Source organism: Gossypium hirsutum, chromosome A06, assembly GCF_007990345.1.
Source record: "Gossypium hirsutum isolate 1008001.06 chromosome A06, Gossypium_hirsutum_v2.1, whole genome shotgun sequence".
In the NCBI taxonomy this organism is placed as follows: domain Eukaryota; kingdom Viridiplantae; phylum Streptophyta; class Magnoliopsida; order Malvales; family Malvaceae; genus Gossypium; species Gossypium hirsutum.
Genome location: NC_053429.1, coordinates 116,051,090 through 116,060,374, shown reverse-complemented (window position 1 = coordinate 116,060,374; position 9,285 = coordinate 116,051,090). Strand labels below are relative to the sequence as shown.

The following is a 9,285-nucleotide window of genomic DNA, read 5'->3' as shown; positions in this document are numbered from 1 at the left end:
CCGCTATAGACCTGTACTTTTAGCGGCGCTTTTTTAAAAAACGCCGCTAATTTGCCCAGTTTTGCAATACGTATTTTTACACCAATATCCAACCCTCCTGCAAGAAATTCAATAAAAAACAGCAAATATACCATGAAATCCAACCCAACCAAAACACGCAAATTTAAATAATACAAAATTATACAAAAAATATACTATATAAATTGGAAATGAATATTCAAAATATTCTTAAAATAATATTAAAAGTTACAAGAAAACATGTCTATGATGGCGGATTTTGAAATTGGTGGAACATAGTCATCATAGACTGAAGCTGCTGCTGGAGTTCATTGTATTTCCTGTTCTGCTCTGCCTCCCTCGCTGCTGCCTCCGCCTCCCTCGCTGCTGCCTCCGCTCTAAGTTGAGAAATTTGCTCATCTGTGCTAGCTTGTATCTGAACTATCTGATCTTTTAACCTCTGAACTTTAGCTTGACTTTGACTCTCGGAAGGCATGTATTGGTGTGAGGTGGATCCAAAATATTGGGTCGGGTTAACACCAGATCCTTGAAATCTAACCCGACCATACCTTTCAGGACCCAAAACTTCATTAATAATTCTGTTATCAATATCCTCAAAATTAACAGAACTATCAGTCGAAGCAGTCGCTTCATACTCTGCCTTCTTATCTTTTAGTTTCTCCTAATAAATCAGTTAAAGAGTTAGAAACGAAATATACAATAAAAAGGAATACAACATAACATTATTTAAATTACACTAATAAAAACGACGAATTAAAACATTATAATTAAATATTATAAATATTTATAATGAATCAATTTTTATTTGCTAAATATACCATAATTTCTGCAGCCTCAGATGACATCGGAGTTCCATCTTTTTTCCTGTGCGTAATGTCAAAAAGTTGAAGGCGTCCAACTTTTTGACCAGACGAGGCTTCCTACAATATAGTAGTAAAAATATTATTTAATAGTAAAAAGTTATTAATACTTGATAGATTTAATAAATCCATAGTACCTCGGCCTGAGCTACACAAGCAAAACTTTTCAACCCTGCCGTGTGCGTAATTTTTTGTTTTTGCCTGCTGCTTGTTCCAACTCGCTCACGGTCCTACATAATGAAATTATTATTACGTATATAGTAAATACTATAAACCGAAAAATTTATAAGAGTTTGCAAGTACATAATACCTCTCCTTTCTTCGAATTCCAAAATCGAATTGCATCTTCCCATTGGTACCTCAGCATTCCCGGTGGGACATTTTGCAATTTTTCTTCGAGGCTTATGGGTTTTTTAAAATATTCTTTTTTCAAAATGCTTTTATTGTCTCTCCATTTTTTACCCAATGCCTTCTTGATATAGGCATCAGAGACCTCTAAAGCAAACCTATCCTAAAAAACACAAGTTTAGGAAGTAAATATAAATGAAACTTAAACAAAAGTATTATAATTACATTAATGTTTTGTTACCTTAATATTAGAGAGAGCTTGATTTTTATTGCTATCAGGCATGTTATGCCATGATTCGTAGTTGATGGGCAACATATTGGCATTTCGTGCTATAATGCCCAAATAGCCTGCTAAAAGTCGAGCTTCTTGTCCAACAGGCTGACCATGGCTGTTTCTAGTTACTTTGACACGCTCGACAGGATTTAAGTTATATAAATCTGTTAGGAGCGTACGTCCTCGACCTCTGCGCGTCCCACCATTTTCAGCTGAAAAATAATAAATTATTACTATATTGAAATTTAAAAATAAACCAGTAATAAAATTTAATACAATTTGTAAAATAAACTTAACATTACTTTGAATTTCCACAGACTCATCAAGTGTCTCCGGCACGCTTAAAGATCCAACAACTGTCTGCTGTTCAGTACTTACTTCTTCTGAATTTGTAGTATTCTGTACAATACTAAGATCTCTTAATCTTCTTCTAGGCATTTTTCCTACAACACATAAAATAGATAAAATTTTAGTAAGAAATAACAACAATAGTAAATATAAAATAGTTAAATTATATAACATGACCAATGTTAATATTGTAACATTACATATAAATAAAAAATCATAAAATCTTACTACATCATAAATCGTAAATATCTTCATCTACATCCTAACGAACCCATTGAAATTGTGTACTAGTATTAGGGATATTTTCATCTAAGTCTTGTTCTGGAAAAGGAAAAGTTTCTGATCTTTCACTGATGTCATCTCTACTTCCATTCCCCATGTCAAACAAGTCTCTAGGGGTGTTTCGGAGTACAACGTACCAACCCTCATCAATTGGATCTTTCGAGTAAAAAACTTGTTTAACTTGAGAAGAAAATACATACGGCTCGTCTATCAAATGTTCTCCAGTGTGAATTAATCGAGAGAAATTCACCATTGTAAAACCAAACTGATCATTTTTAATTCCGCGAGCAGTATTAGCATCAGCCCAATCACATCAAAATAAGACAACTTTCCATTTTCCATAATAATCCAACTCAATAATGTCGGTTAGAAGTCCATAATACTCCACATTTCCCTCGACAGGATTACTGTCCCTAGCACTAGCGTAACTTGTAATTAAAGAATTAACAACTACTCCACAATTTTGAGTTCTCCTCAATCTCTCGCGATATTTGGTATGAAATCTGAATCCATTCATGATGAAGGCACTATATCTTTTTACTACTCGATTCGGACCTTGGGAAAGCCATTTAACTTCGTCATTAACGATATTCCCACTCCAAACCTATTGAATCGAAAGTAAATTGAGTAATTATAAATGTTATGAGAAAACAATATTATTTGTCAACAAAATGTTGAGTTGCATACCGTTTGGCTTAACCATTCATGAAAAGATTCTGTGAATAACCTATTAATCTCGCGATGTTGTAATCTTCGTGAGCGTGGACGAGATCTTAAGATTTGTTTGTACTCACTATGTTAAACACATGTTTAATTCGTTAAAAAATAAACAAATCAAAAAAAGAAGAATATTTATCATATTCTAGAACTTACTTGCGTAATTGTTCAAGTGCATCGTGGTGGAAAAGAACATATCTATGTGCTTGTATCCAAGATCGGTCATCTAATTCTACAATTTCAACTTTGCCGATTGGTTCTCCATAACTTTGAAATAAATAAGTTTTGTCCAAGTTAGGATCATTGAGTCCGGCATTTCTACTTGGTCTATTCAATCTTGTTTCAACATCTAAATATCTAGAACAGAATGTCATACACTCCTCTGCCAAGTAGCCTTCAGCAATTGATCCTTCCGGATAACGCTTGTTACGGCAATAAGACTTCAATTTGCTTAGGAACCTAAACACCATATACAACATTATCAAAACTGGTAACTATAGGTGTAAAGGTGAATGCCTTTGAAATAAATTAGCACCTTTCAATTGGATACATCCAACGATAGAAAACCGGCCCACTAATTATTGCTTCACGAGGGAGATGAATGACAAGGTGCACCATAATAGTGAAGAAGGAAGGTGGAAAGATCTTCTCCAAATTGCATAATGTCAAAGCGGCTCGATCTTGTACTTTTTCAAGTTCTTCAACATTCAGAACTTTGCCACAAATTGCTTTCATTATATTGGACAGCTCCATTATACAAGACGTTACCTTCTTTGACATACAGCACCGTAAATCAACTGGAAGTAGATCTTGCATCAAGATGTGATAGTCATGTGATTTTAATGAATATAGTCGTCGATCTTTAAGACTTACACATCGAGATATATTTGATGAATACACATTCGGAACCTTTATATCCTTCAACACCGTGCAGAACATTTCTTTCTCTTCCTTTGACATTGTAAAAATTGTAGGCGGCAACCAATATTTTCCATTAGGAAGTACTTGGGGATGAAGACCACGCCTAATTCCCATGTGAACTAAATTAATTCGACTTTGAAGATTATCTTTTGATTTACCATCGACGTTCAAAATTGTCCAGATGATGTTCTCGCAGACATTCTTCTCAATATGCATCACATCAAGATTGTGGCGTAATATGAGATGCTCCCAATAAGGCAACTCAAAAAAAATACTTCTTTTCTTCCACCAATCCGCCTCATTAGGGTCATCCTCCTCGTCAGATTCATCCCTCGATCGTCTATTTGTTTGCCTGTTAGATGGTTGATTCAGCTTCCCGTAACTGAAATCCATATCTTTTAACATGAATAAGATTTCAGATCCAATGGTCTGCTCAGGAGCTTTTTTCAACTCTTCAGTACCGTCAAATAAAGCCTTCTGAAATCTATATCTATGATTTTCATCTAACCACCGACGATGCCCCATATAGCAGAACTTCTTCCCATTATATAACTACTGTGAACACGTTTGAGCAGCACAACAAGGACAAGCATAACGTCCTTTGGTACTCCAACCTGATAAATTCGCATATGCCGGGAAATCATTAATTGTCCACATCAAAGCAGAACGTAGGTAAAAGTTCTCCTTTCTCAATACATCATACGTCTCAACACCCGCCCATAATTGTTTTAACTCTTCAATAAGTGGCTGCAGATATATGTCAATATCATTTCCGGGGCCTTTCTCTCCGGGGATAATCATAGATAATATCAAAGAAGATTGCTTCATGCAGAGCCATAGAGGCAAATTATAAGGAACAATGACCACAGGCCAAGTACTGTACGAGGTGCTCATGATTTTAAAAGGATTAAATCCGTCAGATGCTAACCCGAGCCTTACACTCCGAGGATCACTTGCAAAGCTTGGAAATTTATTGTCAAATGATTTCCATGCAAAAGAATCTGCAGGATGCCTTAATAATCCATCATCCGTTCGTTGATCATGATGCCATGTCATAAACTCAGCTGTCTTTGACGACATGAATAGCCTTTGAAGCCTTGGGATTAGCGGGAAATATCGCAAAATCTTGTTCGGCTTCCTTCTTGACTGTGGCCCATATTCATCCTTATTAACATCTTCTGCATCTCTATTCATCCAACGAGATTTACCGCAAACATGACAAGACTGTTGATTTCTCCGATCACCCCAATACAACATGCAATCATTTGGGCAACTATGAATTTTGTTGTACCCAAGGCCCAAATCTTTTATCACTTTCTTCATGTCTTTACATGATTGAGGGATTTTTGCAATTGGGAACATTTCTCTCTAAAGCTCTAACAACATTGTCAAAGAGTTTCCAGTCCACCCTCCCAAACATTTTAAGTGGAAAAGGCGAATATAGAATGAAATTTTTGAAAATTTTGATCCCTCATAAAGTTCTTCATTCATTTCACCAAGTAACGTGTAGAACTTCGCCGCTTCTTCATTCGATTGTTCATTCGGTACACTTCTTCTCGTTTCCATAAAAGTATTCCCACCGATATTATAATCATCAGATGCAACATAGTTTGGTGGAAATGACTGGAAACTTTCACTCTGCATATTAAATGCATCCCGCATCATACCTTCCATGTCATCTTCTCTAACATACTGACGGTAACCATTATAAGGATAACCCGGATTAATCGTCGAAGAGGCTCCACTATTTGTACACTCTCCATGGAAATTCCATTTTTTATACCCCCGAATGAAGCCATCAACAATTAGATGTTCGTAGACAACTTCACGATAATGCCAATAGATATTGCCACACTTCTTACGCGGGCAAAGAATCATATTCTCTTGGCTTGAATTGTGAAATGCAAAATCTAAAAAAGATTGCACTCCATTTTGATACTCGTTGCTTGCCCTTGAGAAATTCATCCGAGTCCTATCCATTTCGTAGTTGTTGAAGTCTAAAGTTGGCAATAAATTTCACGGGTAAGTTGTTTATTATGTAAGTCTTGATATGACATATATTTATGTTTTATGTAAGTTATGTGGATTATGTAAGTTATGAAATTAATTTGAACTTTTAAACTATATGCTTTTAAGGAAATTATTAGATTAAACTACATGTATTAGTTAAGTTATGTAAGTTGTTATGTACATTATGTGAGTTATGTAATTTATTTAAGTAATGATCAATATTAATACTATTTTGATAAAAATTAGTTATAATATATTTAAACAATGATCAATAATGTTATGTTGATAAAATAATTTATAATTGGCCATTCAGTCGTTGAAATTTTTAATTCTTTTTTAAGGTCAATAGAATTATTTATAAGCTCCATAGAACTTTTTTGGAAATCTTATTAATATAACAAAATTTTAAAGACATTTAAAAATAATAAATATTAAAATCAAACATGTTTAATATAACAGAATAGTAATTTGAATATGATAATATCAAGAAAGAATCGTAGTTTAATTTTTATAAGTAAATTGGTGAAATAAATTAAGGTTATATAAATATTCAATAGCGATAGAACTTTTTTCAATTCTTTTTGAATTTTTTAAGATTCATCATACGTGGAGTTGTTACACCTAGGGAGGATCCATTATATCTTGCAGCTCGATATAAGGCAACCCGTCAGGTTTCCAGCCTATATACTTTGAATCTTTAAAATATTTAAAATAAGGTTGGAGAGAAGGTCAGCTATTGTTGTAATTATAATGGACAAGCAAGCTACATATATGGTAATAAAATTAATTCATACTTATTGATACTTCAAATAATTAATACTATAAGGTCAGGTTTCCAGCCTATATACTTTGAATCTTTAAAATATTTAAAACGTACCTTAATAAAACGTACCTGGTCTACTCCACTCTCACCAGCAAACAGAGGCTGGAGTCCAAAAAGTAATATTTGTTAAGTAATTTAAAGTGAAAATGCATAGAAATAAGGAAAAAAATTTAGCAACTAAACGGCCTGTACGTACCTAGAACAAATGTCAATGGCTGTGGTGTATTTAGTTGCACCAAATATTATTTCAGGTGCTCGATAGTACCTAGAACAGATGTAAGATTATAAGAGTAGCACCAAATATATTTCAGTTTAAGAAAATATAAAAACTTTATCTATATCAGTACCAAATTTTAATTCGAAGATTAAATGGCAGCTTCAGTTGAACCAATACTTGCAGGAGGAGCAGGAAGCAATAAATGAAGCTGTACACCTTAGCAAAATCTGGCAAAACTGCACATCTTTTCAAACCATTTCTACAAAAAAATACAAAATCTTTTATGAGCATACAAATGACTTCCATCTCTGCAAAAAAATTGTAAATACAAGGCACATAACACAATTAGCAAATCCAGTCAGCTGTTTCTTCAAACCTTGACTTTCCTAAAGTGCCCAAATCGAACACATTATCCTACATCTAAAAACAGACTTCAGAATAAGTACAAGCAAATACTAGCATGCTCATTCCCACTCACACATGAATCAGAGCATCATAGGAAATAATATCAATATTCTAAAGACAGAAAGCAAAAGAAAAAACTCCAATACTAACAATTTCGTTTAAGGACAACAACCACCTCTTGTTCTCTTGACTCTCATCAAGAATTTTTAGCATGGCAGGCAATTCTCTTCTTTTTGGTTCATTACCAACATTTCAGGAACATTTTTTTATAAATTTCACAACCATCATTTTTATTAAGTTCTAGGTTTGGTGAATAAAAACTTTATAATGAAAAAAATATCTTAGAACTTTTGACTTTGTCTCACAGAGCACTTCCTTTTTGGTAGTATGGAGGGTATGAAACTAAAAAGAATCCAACAGGAAACAAGTGAGGATAAAATGATTCACACAGAACTAGACATGAATAGGTTAACAACCCAATGTGTAGGTTCCCAAAAGACCATGAAAAATTACTCTCGCAAGTAAGTAAAGTGTCTTTTTCTTGCATGCTAAAATTCTTTTATTTGATTCCAAATGCATGAAAAGGAAAAATCAATATTAGGCTAGACTCTAGAGACAGCCGAGGAGAAATTTAGAAAGAATCTTCACATAATTTCAAGAATGGTGAAATAGAACATAATGTCAATAAAACTGTAAATTCATCTAAACCTGGTTTTACTGCAGAGATTGAAAAACCAAACAACAGCCCAGTAAGCTTAAAACTCAAAAGGTCCCTTTCCAGGATGCAGAACAGTAAATGCAGTTTTTAACATTCAGTACCAGGCAAATAAATGCAGAACTACCCCAGGACAATTCCAATTCAAACAATAAAAAATAATAAACAAATGGATATGAAAGCAGTCAAAGCACAGCCAATTTCTTCACATAACTGAAAGAAAATGAATAGAGGAATTCAACAATATAAAACGTGAGCAACAAGACAGCAATAAACTCTTAAATCAATCTAAGTCCACACTAAACACATAAGTTGGATAGAAACATGAAAACAGACCAAAAGAACATCTAAATAACCAAAATATAACAATTTTATTATATAAAACGTGAGCAACAAGACAACATTAAACTCTTAAATCAATCTAAGTCCACACTAAACACATAAGTTGGATAGAAACATGAAAACAGACCAAAAGAACATCTAAATAACCAAAATGGAATCACCATTATTATGTAAACATGAAAATGCACAGATTGAAACAAACCAACTGTGCATGTGCAGAATCATACTCCATAAAACTCATAAACATTAACTTCTCCTAACCAGAATACCAACTTTATGTTTACAGAGGCCTTGATGGAAACTAACATAACTGTTGATATATAACTTATCTAATAAGAATCACAGAATATGTAGAAAGTACCTGAGTATTTAGTATCAAGAGAACCATGTATTCAAAGGAAAAGGGCCAGAAATTGATCAATGTATGCAAAACTTGGTCTATATTTCAAAACTGGAATAAAGCTTTCATCTAGTACCAAATACATACATATACAGAGACACAAACACACAGGCATACATCTTCCATTACCTAAATCTGTTTCTTGAAAATAAAAGATAAGTAAGCTTCTACAGGAAACTTAACGAAGGAAGCCAAATCGAGACAAAACACAAAAAGAGTGGATGAAATAAGCTTAAAAATTTAGGAATGTAATTAAAATGTTAATTAAATGTTATGAAAAACATTAAAAATTTAGGAATGTAATTAAATGTTAATTAAACATTGAAAACATAAAAGGAAAAACATGTTGAAAGAAACATAACTGTTAGGAAAAACATGTTACCTTGATTGAAATGGAAATGTTTTCTTGAGGGTTTATTTACAGATGCTTGGGATTGATCTCTAATAATGTCGAGAGACTTCCCTACTCATTGCATTTGAAGAACAAAAGTCTGTTTCTGGTCGACAAAACAATCAAATGAGTTCTAAAAATAAACACCATTTAATGATTGGTATAATATTAATTATATTGCATAATAACAGGTGGGAATAAACAAATAAAATGA

The 9,285-nt window shown here is 33.4% G+C and overlaps 2 long non-coding RNA genes across 4 annotated transcripts; both read right to left on the bottom strand.

Moving 5' to 3' along the window:
- Positions 1-618: 618 nt before the first annotated feature.
- Positions 619-1,066, bottom strand: LOC107963438 (uncharacterized). The gene is made up of 3 exons (XR_001701917.2): positions 1,016-1,066; positions 837-938; positions 619-679 (listed from the first exon to the last, which is right to left on the bottom strand). It is a non-coding gene; the product is annotated as an uncharacterized lncRNA (long non-coding RNA).
- A 761-nt stretch (positions 1,067-1,827) lies between these two features.
- On the bottom strand, positions 1,828-7,021 carry LOC121230706 (uncharacterized). 3 transcript variants are annotated; one of them, XR_005928833.1, is made up of 4 exons: positions 6,949-7,021; positions 6,798-6,866; positions 6,656-6,703; positions 1,828-1,899 (listed from the first exon to the last, which is right to left on the bottom strand). It is a non-coding gene; the product is annotated as an uncharacterized lncRNA (long non-coding RNA). The 3 variants fall into 3 exon arrangements; XR_005928831.1 differs by having other exon boundaries at positions 1,845-1,927; XR_005928832.1 differs by having other exon boundaries at positions 1,846-1,930.
- Between the last annotated feature and the right edge of the window lie 2,264 nt (positions 7,022-9,285).